Consider the following 13317-nt stretch of genomic DNA (forward strand, 5'->3'; position numbering starts at 1 on the left):
TAAGGACAGTCTCTACTTCTATGGAGTAGAAATTTCACATTCTTCTGTACCCCATGTACTTCCATGTGGTGTTCTCCTCCCAATACTACCTTCAGAGCATAAATAGGGGACAGGGTAAACAAAATTGGCAAAGAGTTTCCTACCCAGGGGACCTGGACAGGGCGCCCATGTTATGCGCTACAACTTCTCATCTCTTTCACATCTTCCTTCTGTCAGCCTCCTTCTGCCTTTCCTCGCTGAGGCGGGTTAGAGAAGGTGGCACACTTCTTTGACACTCTTTCCAGAAAGAGGAGTCTGTGTCTTCCTCATTTGAGTCACAGCAGCCTGGGTGACTGCTTGACCAAGAGAATAAGGCAAAAATGACACTATGCCAGTTTCTAGGACCAGCCCTCAAGAGACCGTCAGTTTTCACTTCCTGTCTCCTGGAATAGTTGCTCTTGGAACCCAGCGGGTATGCTGTGAGGAAGCCCAAAGCAGCCCCTTGTAGAGCCCATGTGGAGATAAAGGAGACCTCGAGTCGTCAGCCTTGGCTAAGCTCCCACGTAACAGCCAGCGCTGACTTCCCGGCAACAACCTGTAAGTGAGGCATCTGGCAAGTTGATTCCTTAACTCCAGTAGAGCCCGCCAGATAATGACCTGTGAAAACTGTTGGATTTTTTAACAAAATAAATGACTGTTCTTGTTTAATGCCACCAGTTTTTGGGGTGGTCTTTTACACAGCAATCAATAAAACCAGAACACTTGGTTATGCACCTAGCTTTAAGTGGCCTATTCCATTACTTCCATTCTTGCTAATATTCTTGTCTCCGAGACTCACTGACCTTTTCTGACTGCTCCAGACAAAATGTTTACCATGGACCAGCTCACCTGTCTGCCTGTACCCTGTCTACCCTCATGTTTCTGATCACAGCTATAATCCCATGGTTTCCACCCTCAGCTGGTCTTGCATCCTGCTCAGACATCCAGTATTTCTGTATCTTATCTCTCTTATTTTACACAGTGTTTTTAGCCTACTCCTCTATTCTCAGTCCTTTGGCCAAGAAACCTAATTCCTCTCTCAGCGGATGAACTTACTTCCCAGTTCACAGCAAATAGAGAAGCCCCCCGACAGAATAACTCCATCATGCTGCTAGTTATTCTGTGTTTCCCTTCCCTCTGGCCTTCATCTTCAACTTCTTCTTAACTGTGTTCTTTCAAATAGTATTTAACTACAGTTAAACATTTCCCATGTTAGAAAAATGAGGAACTTCGATTCCACATTATCCTGCAGTCTTGCTTCTTCCCAGCTGTCTTTAATATCCAAGCTTCCTGAGAACACTCTTAGAGGCACTGCTTCCACTCTGCTACCTTCCCATTCACTTCACAACCACTCTGGTCTAGCTTCATGCCCTCACCACTACTGAAATTGATTGTCCTGGGGCAACTACATCTTCCCCTCTTACTATATCCACTGCATATCCACCATCCCTTATTTAAATTGATTTCTCTACAGCACTTGATTTTGTTGACCACTACTCTTTTCTGAAATGTTCTGTTCCCTTTGGCTACTGTTACTTTTTCTCCAAATTTTCTTCCCACCTCTCCGACTGCTCCTTCCAAATCCACTTTGCTATCTCTTCTTCTTTTTCCTGTTCCTGAATTGCTATCATTCTCAGTTCTACTAAAGACAAGAGGACCTACATCACATTACATATTCTCCCTAGATGACCTCATGTGAGCCCATGATTTCAAAATTTCTATTTCCATCCCGCATATTTCTCATGAGAGCTAGACCTATAATCTATATACCTATGGACTACCCACAGATATGCCCAAAACAACCTGTCTAAAAGAAAATGCATTTTCTTGATTACTAAAAGTACTTATTATCCTGTTTTGTTACGTAAATGGGAAAACCATCCTCTCAATTGCTAAAGTCAGAAACTCGGGTATCATTTTGACTCTTTTCTTTCCTTTATCCTACACATCTGAATATTGACTAGGCTGCTAGTTGTACATTTGGATTATCTTTAAATCTCTAAACTTCTTCCCATCCCCAGTTTAGAGAGCAATTATCTTTTTCTTATATAGGAGCTACAAGCTGTTCCCTACATTGCTAAATTCTATTTCTAAAATTTAAATATGTTCATGCAATTCCCTCAATTAGGAACTGTTTCATTAGTGACTCTTCCTTTCAAGATCCTGCTTTCCTCTGCAGCTTCATCTTCTACATCCCTATTACCCACCATGCTCACAGACGCTTCACACATATTTGTCCTCCCATGTATAACACTTACAATCCTGTTTCCCCTACCCACTTATCCACCCACCATAGCTATTCTGGTTACATCTCTGGCCTCAGATTAAACTTTACTTCTTCCAGGAATCTTGCCTTAAACTGTAAAGTCCAGGTTGCCATCATGTGCGATCTTCTAACGTACTGATTATCACTCAGGATGGTACTTACACACCACATTGCAATTTCCCATCTTCTCATTGATAGATTCCACAAGTCTGCAAGTTTTGGAGAATAGACAATGCGTTACTTCGTTTAGAGTATAACTTTGTACCTGGCACGTACAGAATGAATATTTTTGAATAAATAAATGAATGGTCCTCTCATTTTTTCCAATGAGAACATTAAGGCCCTAAGAGGAAACTGAAGGACACCACATTACATAGACTTCTGTGTGTTCTTCCCCAGCCAGTGGTTTGAAGCCTCATTTGACTGGAGTTGTATTTGAATGTGAAGCTTTGCACTTAGGCACATTGGAGTATAGGCATTGCTAAATTCTGAGGACAGTGTGGGATCAGGGTCCTATTCCTTCATCTGTCTCCCAGATTCCTAATACTTTGAATCAGATTCAGAGTCAGAAGAAAAAGAATATTCTTACTTTAAAAAAAGAAATGTCATTGGGGCTGGCCCCGTGGCCGAGTGGTTAAGTTGGCACGCTCCGCTGCAGACGGCCCAGTGTTTCTTTGGTTCAACTCCTGGGTGCAGACATGGCACTGCTCATCAGACCACGCTGAGGCGGCGTCCCACATGCCACAACTAGAAGGACCCACAATGAAGAATATACAACTATGTACTGGGGGGCTTTGGGGAGAAAAAGGAAACAAATAAAATCTTTAAAAAAAAATGTCATTGAATGAGTTTTCTCTGTTAGTGAAATAAATATGTATTTAAAAATTTATCTTTCTGGTGAATATTTTGATATCTAAATGAACTGTTCATCCGTTCTTTGAAACAAATATCGCTGAGGTTATAGTTGCTGTCGTAGCTGCTTCTTGACAACTGAAATAAATGGAAAATGGAGCATTTGTTCAATTCTGTTGATTTTCTTAATCACTGAACCTCAACACAATTTGTCCACTAGAATTTGAACCCCTGGTGGACCAGGAGTCTGTTTTATTTGTTTTTGTAGCTCTGGCACTTGTCATAGTATCTAGCAAAAAGAAGGTAGTTAATACATGTTAGGTGTGTGGATAGTTTTAAAGCTGCTCAATTCATTGTTAAAGCAATGAGTAAAAAAGAAAAATTACATCCCTCATTTTACAATCTGCTTGTATAATTCAGATCTACTTTCTGGATATACTATGATTATGAAGGCCAATCAACTTTCTTGAAATAAAGAAAAAAGAGAGATATCACTAGAAATTAAAGATAAATATTTCCCTGTTTGCAAATATATTCTACACATAAAACTTACTAATTTTTTTTTTTCTGTAGAAGAAACATCATCAGAATCATAAACTCAGACGTTGCCCGGTCTGCATTTTATTACTGTAGAGAAGATGCCTATTCTCACAACTGCCAGTTGCTTTATTTTTGATAAAGCATCTGTAATTACTTTTAATTTGAATATAAATCCCCTTTGTTGAAAGAAAACACTTAACCTTAGTTATGTTAGAAAGGAAAACAGCATAAAAACTGGCTATATACATATTTAAAATCATAAGCATAAAAATACTAATTAAGATAAAACATTATACCATGGTTTCTATAATAAACACAAATTAATAATCCAATCAGGAATGTGAGCACCTTCATAAAATTATGACATAAATCATATAATCTTACAAAAAATTGGTTAAGGAAAATGATTGGATTTTGGATAATAACCTAGTTAATTTTTGACACCTTTGACGATATTTTTCAAACTATATAAAACCAAATCTTCATCTGTTAATAAAGTAGATTTTTTTAAAGGAAGTTCTTTACTTTGGAGTTCCCCAAACAATCAGTGTGTGGAAGAATTTATTTAAAAGCTGTCAACCAGCAGAAGAAACTAGAGAATACAAACAAAATTGCCCTGACTACTCTTTAAGTGAGATTCTGAGATAACAGCAGATGTAAGGCACTTCTGACAGCCTCATGGAGATTTAAAAATGAAAAATTTAGTTTCCATTGTAATGGCTTCCATTGTAATGGATGCTATGAGGTGTTGCCCAGATTCCCCTTGAGGATTGAGGCATTTATTCCTCCAGCTGCAAAGCACTGGTGGCTGACTGCTCTCCCATGAGTCCCTTTTCTGGAGTGGCTTTTGTTGTGACTGCATCAAATTCACCTCTTCCCTGTGCCCAATCCTATGTCCTTCATCCACCACAGGGCTGGTCCAGAGAGTATCTCCAGTGAGTGTCCTGCACACAAGTCAGACTCAGAATCTGTTTCCTAGAGAACCCAACCTAGGACAGACATTCAGACTAAAAAGAAAAACAAAAGCTTAGGCTGTGTGTTTAAAAGGGCAATACAATTGATTGAAAGTAAGAAGTATGTCTTCACCTTCTTTGTTTGGAACACCTTGGAAGGTACCCAGCCATTTGGAAATGAATTTGGTTCACTGATTTGACCAGGTGTTTGTTTTGCAGGCAATGCATCAAAGACACACCCAGGTACAGGCACACACAATCTGTCTCATGCTTTGTCCATCTTACCAATGTTGCCATTTCCTTCTTCCTTCCTATTCCCTTATTCTTGGCATTTTATTTATTTTGCTAAAACCAAATATACTAAATATTTATATAAATGTAAACAAAAAAAGTCTAAATTCGATGTCAACTGACTTTGTTTGAGACTACAAACATAGGGAATCACCCCTTTCACAACCACCTAAAACAACTATTCCCAAATTTACTTGGTTATAAGAAACTAGAAACTAGGACATTTGAAAAATAGATTCTGATTCAGTCCTTCTGGGCTGGGGCTTGATAGAGTTTTAACATGTTCCTAGGTAAATATAATAATCAGGTAATCCTGAGAAAACAATAGCTTGGAGGGAAAGCAATGGCTTAAATCCTATAGCTTACTGCATCTCAAACTTTAAGTACATATAAATCAATGGAGAGGTTGTTAAAATGCAGATTTTGGTCCATTAGTTCTGAGTTAGGGCCCAAGATTCTGCATTTCAAGCAAGCTCCCAGGTGATGCTGATTTCCCATGGACCATGTAGCCCATTCAGAGCACCCAGAAACGAGAGCATTTCACATGCGTAACTGAGGTCTTTTGGAAAAATGGGGCTTTTGAAGATTTAGTGGTTTACATAAGAGCAAATGCGCTCTGCCCATTCTCTTTACTTATTTATTTATTTTTGCAATTGTTATCTGCAGAAGGGACAGAAAAGATATCTCTTTTAATCCTCATGAACATACAAATATCCTTCGATTTGATGACCATTGCTATTTCCAGATTTGGAGATGCCTGTAGCTCTTACTCCTTAACCAAAGCTTCTCTACTCAAACTCTCAGTGTTGACCTCAAGGACTCTCAAATGGATCATCTACTCTTCATGTCCTCAGTTCAGATGCATGAATGGATTTTTAAGGGGGCTTGGGAGGCATCTTCCAGGGAAAGGTTTATGTGACATGTTTTTGGGTGACATATAGTGTAAAATTAGTCAATAGATTAGTCTATTGTATGTTTTCATTTGAAGAAAAAATGAGTCTTATGACCAGTATAGAATTGGTAGCTCAAGGTTAATGATGAGCATTAAAGGAGTGTTTTTAAATTTCATTGATCACACCCATGATCTCTTCCAGTTCTGCTTTGTTGCCTTGTCTTTTTACTTTGGGTGCCCTCAAGGGGTACACCAGTTGTGCTTTTGACAGCTATGCCCCTTATGTAGACAATGGATTTTGTAGACATCCATATATATATATATTTTTTTTCTTTTTATCTTTCCTCATTAAAATACTATGCTTTCACCACTTCAACATCTTTATTCTCGGGACTATCTGGAAATAAAACACCCCAATCTAATTAAATAACAGCTAAGGTGTCAGATAACTTTAATCAAGGTCTCCCTAGAATAGAGAAGGCTTTGCCACAGAAACTTTAGTCCTCCTGGAACTTCCTTGCACTTGGTTTTGATTCTGATGTGAATTGAGTGATATTTTCTTTCACACCCTCATGAAGATTGCTGGTCTTTTCCTCTAATTTCAAGCCAATGATTAATCTTCCTGCAAGACTTTCTCCTTATGGTTAATTCCACCCCCCCCTTTTTTGGACACAGATTTGGAAAATGAATTTCCTGCAAAGACATTCCTGCATTATTAAATAACTTTCAAAAAAGTCTTACAGGGTTTCTTTTTTTTTATATTAACTTATAGGAAATATAAAATATTTTCGAAGTCCAGATGGGTTGGTTTGTTCATTTTCACAGTTTGGAATTTTCCTTCGTGTGTGAGAACTAGATTAGTACCTGTACTGGATGCTGTCGTGAACTACTACAAGTTGCCCGCTTATCTTGTATGACTGAATTATCGAAGGGTGCTTCAGAGACTAAATCAGAACACATCACTGAACTACTCAAATGAAGCAAAGGAATGGACTAATACCAACAATGATTTTGCAAAGGTTATTTTCATGAACACTGCTCCCTGCTTCTTGGAACCTTAGGAGAGCTAGGTAAAATACACAAACAAAGCAAACACATTTTGTCTTCCATGGTTCCTAAATCATTTTAAGTAAATTCTACTCCCTCTCTATGCCTTCTCCTACTCATTGCTTCCGAGATTTTAGGTGCTTTAATGTGCTTCAGAATGCCCTGGAGGGCTTGTTAAAATATAGATGCTGGGACTAATCCCCAGAGTTTCTAATTCAACAGGTCCCAGGTGAGACCAAAGAATTTATATTTATAACAAATTCCCATTGATGTTGATGCTGATGCTACAGATCCAGAGAGCCCATTTGGAGAAACACTGTGCCTCCTGTTTTAAAATTTCTTTTCCAGTCTCTGGGTTTTCCCTTGCCACATCAAATGCTATCTGACTATCCAACATTTTAAAAACTTTAATAAACTACTTATACGTTCAACAATATTAGCAAACCTCAAAAACGTTATGCTGAGCTAAGAGGACAGACACAAATATGTACATACTGTATGATTCAATTTATATATAAAGTTCAAGAACAGGCGAAACTAACTCAAGGTGATCTAAATCAGAACAGTGGTTGTCGCTGAAGATGGGGGAAGGGAACTTGGAAAGGAAAATGGGAGAATGTTCTCAGGAAATGCAAGTGTCCTATACCTTAGTTTGGATTGAAGTAACATGGGTGTACATGTGTTAAAACACAGCCAATTATACACTAAAGATCTATAACAAACATGTAAGTTATACCTCAACGCATTAAAAATATGGTTGCCAAAAATAAAAATGGCTGCTGGTAGAAAAAAATCTGTTAAGTCAATTTAGACTAAAATTAAGAGGATAGACTTAATATGGTTCTCCCCTCAAAAGCATTTGAATCTTAATAGATCAATGATCCAGAAAAAAAATCCTTTTAATAGTAGATTTTCAGGTATTTGCTAGACTCTGGGTTAGACTATTATGAGAGCAGGGGAGATTCCTGAGACCACTCTTACCACCATTCCTCTATTTGCTAATTGGGTTATCTACATGTCTTGGATTTTTATTTGTTTTTCATTTTCTCTGAAAGGATAAGCATCCTTATAGAGAACTTTCTTACCTTCCTAAATAATACAGTGCTCTCCTTAACCCAACAAAGTCTTTATCATATTATCACATTTTATAGCATCTTTCCACTTTGAAATTTTCTTGTTTACTTATGCTTTTTTGGGGATTTTTCATTCTACTCAACCATATTATAAACTCCACAGGAACAGGTAATGTCTATGTCTTGTTCACAGTGTATCACCACCACCTAAAATAGTACCTTGACCATATTAATAACTAAATAAATATTTATGGAATGAATAAAAGAATGGATGAGTCTGATTCTCAACAATTCATAGAGTAAACCAGACATTCTGGCCAGTTCCAATATCTATTTCAATTTTATGGGTTCACTAAGACCAAAGCTGAATAATGTTCAGCCACATCCAAGATTCTAGAGATGCTCATTGAGGAAGATGTAGCACACATTCTAGTGTAATCTCTCACCATCTGAACTGCTTATGAGCAGATCTCCATCCAGGGTTATGGATAGCTACCCAAGGACCACAGAACAGTGCCTGGCACTTTCTTTTTTTTTAAAGATTGGCACCTGAGCTAACATCTGTTGCCAATCTTTTTTTTTTTCCTGCTTTTTCTCCCCAAGTTCCCCCAGTACATAGTTGTATATATTTTAGTTGTGGGTCCTTCTAGTTGTGGCATGTGGGACGCCGCCTCAGCGTGGCCTGACAAGCGGTGCCATGTCTGCACCCAGGATCCAAACCAGTGAAACCCTGGGCCACCAAAGCAGAGAGCGTGAACATAACCACTGGGCCATGGGGCGGGCCCTGAGGCACTTTCTTATGGAGTGTAATATAGACAAAAAGGAGAGTATCTTCTTGATCCTAATATACTTAAGCCAGATACTCAGTTCAGGAGATCACAATGCTGAACTGTGGGTGGCAACAGAGAAGGGCAGGGTGGTGGCTGGGCAACAATCACATGGGAGACATTTCTTAATACTGTCTTTTGTTATTTTTTGGCACTCCCATACAAACTAAAATTTAAAAATTCAACACTTTACTTCAGTTTCTAAGTTTATTTGAAGTAAATGACATGTCTGTGTTAAGAGAAGTTCTACCCTCCCCCAGGAAATTTCCAATGGCTACATACACAGATGTTCACCTTGGAAACTTGGAAAAACATACTCATGACTCACAAGAAATGCAGTGGGCAGCAAATGGCACAAGGACACCTCTCGGCCAGCTCTAGATAATGGCAGAAAGTAAATGGACTGCTCTGGATGATGGCTTCTGAAATTTCCTTTGCTAGTGTTGCTCTCTGAAAGATGCATTGCTATACAAATTATACTGAGAATGTGAATCTCAAAGTCAAAAGCTCCTATTTCTAGGTTTTGTGGCTGCCATCTTGTATGTCTTTGGACACAAATGACCCTTAAAATTGGAATAATTATTCCTGACCCATTGACCATATAAAACTATTCTGTGCAATAATAGATGCAAAATACTTTCAAAAAATCAAAATATATTATTTGAATTTGAAATATTATTTCTATTTTTTATTAAGGTTAAAGACGATATTCTTATGTGAGTAATGGTGCTTATAGTATTACAAGCATATGAGAATTACAAGGAGTATTACAAGTATAACTTAAAAGTAAAATACTTTCTGTTAAATTGTGGAAGTATATTTTTTCAGTGTATCCACTGAAATTATTTTTAAGGAAGGTAATCATAAAATTTGTGAAGAGACCTTAAGGATTATCTAATAATCTCTTCATTATACAAAGAAGGAAAATTAAGTCAGAAAAATTAAGTGATTTACTCTAGCTATCACAACTGTTTCTTTACAAGGTTGACTAGAATCCAGAGATGTATTTCCTCCCAATTCAAGAAGTGAAAACAACCTAGAGAGTGAAAATATTTTTACTTATTTGGTATCTTCAAGGGCTAGACTTGTAAATATTAAGTTTCAGACCATGACTCCTCTAACATGATACTTTTTGAGAACATTTTGCTATGGACTTGGGATTTTCAAAGATCAATGAAAAATGTGAAGATACCTCGTAGAAAGTGGATTGCTCAGCCTTATATAAGTGAAAATGATTGTTTATAGCTTAATCTTTGGGTTCTTGGATGTTTTTTTCAAGGCAACAAGTATTTGTACTATCAATTAAACTTTAAAAGACTTTGTTCTTTTCTGAAAGAGAAAATGTATTTGGGGAATCCATTTAGAAAGTTGAGTCTTCTGAAAGATGTTGCTGTCATCACTACGGGCCATTTGGTTCACCTGCTAATTCCCAAGAACGTGTCTATAGCAAAAGGTCTCTGCCTGAGGCAGTCTCTCCTAATGCTGGAGCCAGATCAGTAGAATGGATTGGGTACGTATAAATGTTTTGTCACCTTCGCCGTACCATAGAGCTCAAATTGCTGAACATTCCATTCCCTTCGTGGCTGAGAAACGTGTGTTCCTTATTATAAGAGGTTTAGGGATGGCATACTGTGTAATAGCTCAGATGAGTGAAAACAAATTTAAATATAAGCAATGTACTGGCTTATACTTTGCATGTTGTAAATACTCTTAGAAACAGTATGGGGCCTTATTAAGTTTGAACCTCAGGTCTTTCAACTTCCCTGAGAAAAGAGAACAAATGGTAAATGCATGAGAAAATAAGTAACTAACCTCTGTGATTTCCCACTTCAGCTCAAGCCCAGATATTTTTGTCAGTTGTTAATTATAGTCATATTTCTCTAAAGCATTTTCTTTTTTTTTAAGGAGAAAAAAAAAAAGAAAGAAGCATTTCAAGAAGAAAGGCTGAACCATGCAATATAAGTTCACATGGAACTCACAGAGATGAAGGCAGCTGGCAGGGCTGCCTGCTGGGGAAGAGGGAACTAGGCGGTTAGCTGGACCAGGTAAAGTGGAAATTGGACGGGGACAGGTTAAGAGGCAGGGTAGATCCAGATTCAAAGGAGAAAATGCTAAGAACTCTAGCTTGAAAATGAGGGAAGTGTCAGGGGAAAGATGAAAAGAAACTGGTGGGATGCAAATATGTTCATTCGATCAAGAAAATCAGCTCAATATTGCATTCAGTATTCTTTTCTCTCTTTTCCCAGATACATATATGCATGGGATGGGATATTGATTCCCAATGCCTCTAACATTGTGGATCATTTTGCTATACCTCAGAAATCTAGCAGAATTCTAGTTTAAGGAAGGGCAAGAAGGAAAAGTAGCATTTTTACATCAGGAGAAATTAAGGCATAGAGAAGTAAATGAACTGATTGATTTAAGGTCACATAATTAAATGACTAATAGGATATACATTAGGGCCAATGTCCTAACCCCTCACCCTGCATCATGTCTAGAATTGTTGCACTGGATGTGACCACAGAGGTCATTTAGCCTATTCTTCCATCATCTGACCCACCTTCCCTTGGAGGTCAAAGTCCTGAGCTAGCATTGCAGCCACCCACCTCAACTTTATCCTGATAATTCCTTTCAGGATCAGTGGTAGTTCCTATTAAGAATATTAAACAGATGGTGTTGTCGAGCATGAAAGCCTGGGCTTCTCTGAAATGCCCTGAAATGTCAGTTACTGTTTGATTGCCCTCTTGTTTTTCTATACAGACACTTGTTGACAGGAAACTCTGTGGCCACCATTCATTGCATTTAAGTAATCAAACAACCACAAACTGTCACTGTCACTTTCATTTCCTGTCATCATTCATTTTCTTTAACTGCCCCCAGTTTATCATCGGAACTGGACGCTCCATGCGTCTGTGCATCAGGAAGGGAAGACTGTAGGTGTGTGTGGGTGCTGGAAAAAGATGTGAGAGGGAGGCAGTAAATGCTTGAGACCCAGCTCCTGGCTTGCAGTTTATGTCATTCACCTGTGGTTTTAGAAACATTTTTTTTTTGTTTCTAGGATCAAATGGAAATCCTAGCCTTATTGCTGCAGGATTTTCTTAATCCTCCCACGGTAGTTAAAGACTATCCCTAGCTTCACTTTGTTTGTTGTAGCTTGTGCAGGAGTGATGCAAGACAGGCTTAACTGCTTCCATCAGCAGCTACAGGAGAAAGCTCTGTGATGGTAAGAATTGGATTTGGTTGTCCTTCACAAGAACCTTTCTCCCAGCTGTTTCTATATAAACGTACATCTCTATAGCTTGGAGGACTATCAGGAAACAGGTGTTTTTCTATTAATAACTAGGATGCATCAAAAGAAGGAGAAGGTACAGCAGTATGCGAAAATCAGGTGGTCCACGGTTGAATACTTTGTACACAATAACTAATCACTCAAAGCTTATATCTATTTATGATAAAGTCTATAATTATAAGCCAGGTGGCTGTGGTTAGGAGATTGTGGGGTTTTTAAACAGGTTACTTGACTCGCCATTGCAGCCTGAAAGGAGACATGGCCACCTGGGCAGTGGGTGGTGTGGCATGTGCCTGCTCATCAACGGCTCACATGTGCTCTGCCCTAGCCCCTTCCGCACTGTCTTCTAAATCTGCACACATACAACTTGTAATCTATGAATCTCCCTTTCCATTTGCAAACATAATGGCCAGAAAGCTTTAAGGGAGATTCTATGGGCTATGGGTCCAGAAGTTTTGCTCCGCTTTTCCTGCTGAATCTTCCATTGAATTGATATAGATTGCGCTTTGCTGATGCCATGATATGAAATCCAAAATATCGTCCTAGCAGTGGACTCTCTGACTATAGATTCTTATTTTTTCCTTCCCTTTTAATTCAGAATCCATAAGGGATGGTTTGAGTGGTGGTATAATGGCAATGGTACATTGTGAGAGTGAGGCTATTAGCAATTGGTCAGATATGTATTGAGTATCTCTTATAGATAGGGACTGTGTTAGGGTCTGTGGGGAATATAAACAAGTATAGGAGATCATCCCTTTACCGAAGGAGTTTTCTTCTTAACTGAGGAGATAAGTATGACAAAAAGACTAAAAAACTGTTTGCATTACGTGCTCTATCCCTGGCACAGACAATACTTGCTAAAGCTGGTAAAACAAGGGAGATTACTATGTGAAGCGACTGGTTACATTTAAAACTTCCTGAAGGGGGCCGGCCTCATGGCCGAGTGGTTAAGTTTGCTCGCTCAGCTTCGGCAGCCCAGGACTCGGATCCTAGGCGCAGACATGGCACCGCTCATTAGGCCATGTTTAGGCAGTGTCCCACATGCCACAACTAGAAGGACCCACAACTAAAATATACAACTAATACTGGGGGGATTTGGGGAGGAAAAAAAAGAAGATTGGCAACAGTTGTTCGCTCAGGTGGCAATCTTTAAAAAAAAAAACCATGAAGAAGTTGGGACTAGAAACATAAATAGGAATTAAGAAAGTAAAAACAAGGACAATCAAGGGCATTTGGGTATAGCGACTGTTTCAGTTTTCTATTGTTCCA

Source organism: Equus przewalskii, chromosome 17 (assembly GCF_037783145.1).
Source record: "Equus przewalskii isolate Varuska chromosome 17, EquPr2, whole genome shotgun sequence".
In the NCBI taxonomy this organism is placed as follows: domain Eukaryota; kingdom Metazoa; phylum Chordata; class Mammalia; order Perissodactyla; family Equidae; genus Equus; species Equus przewalskii.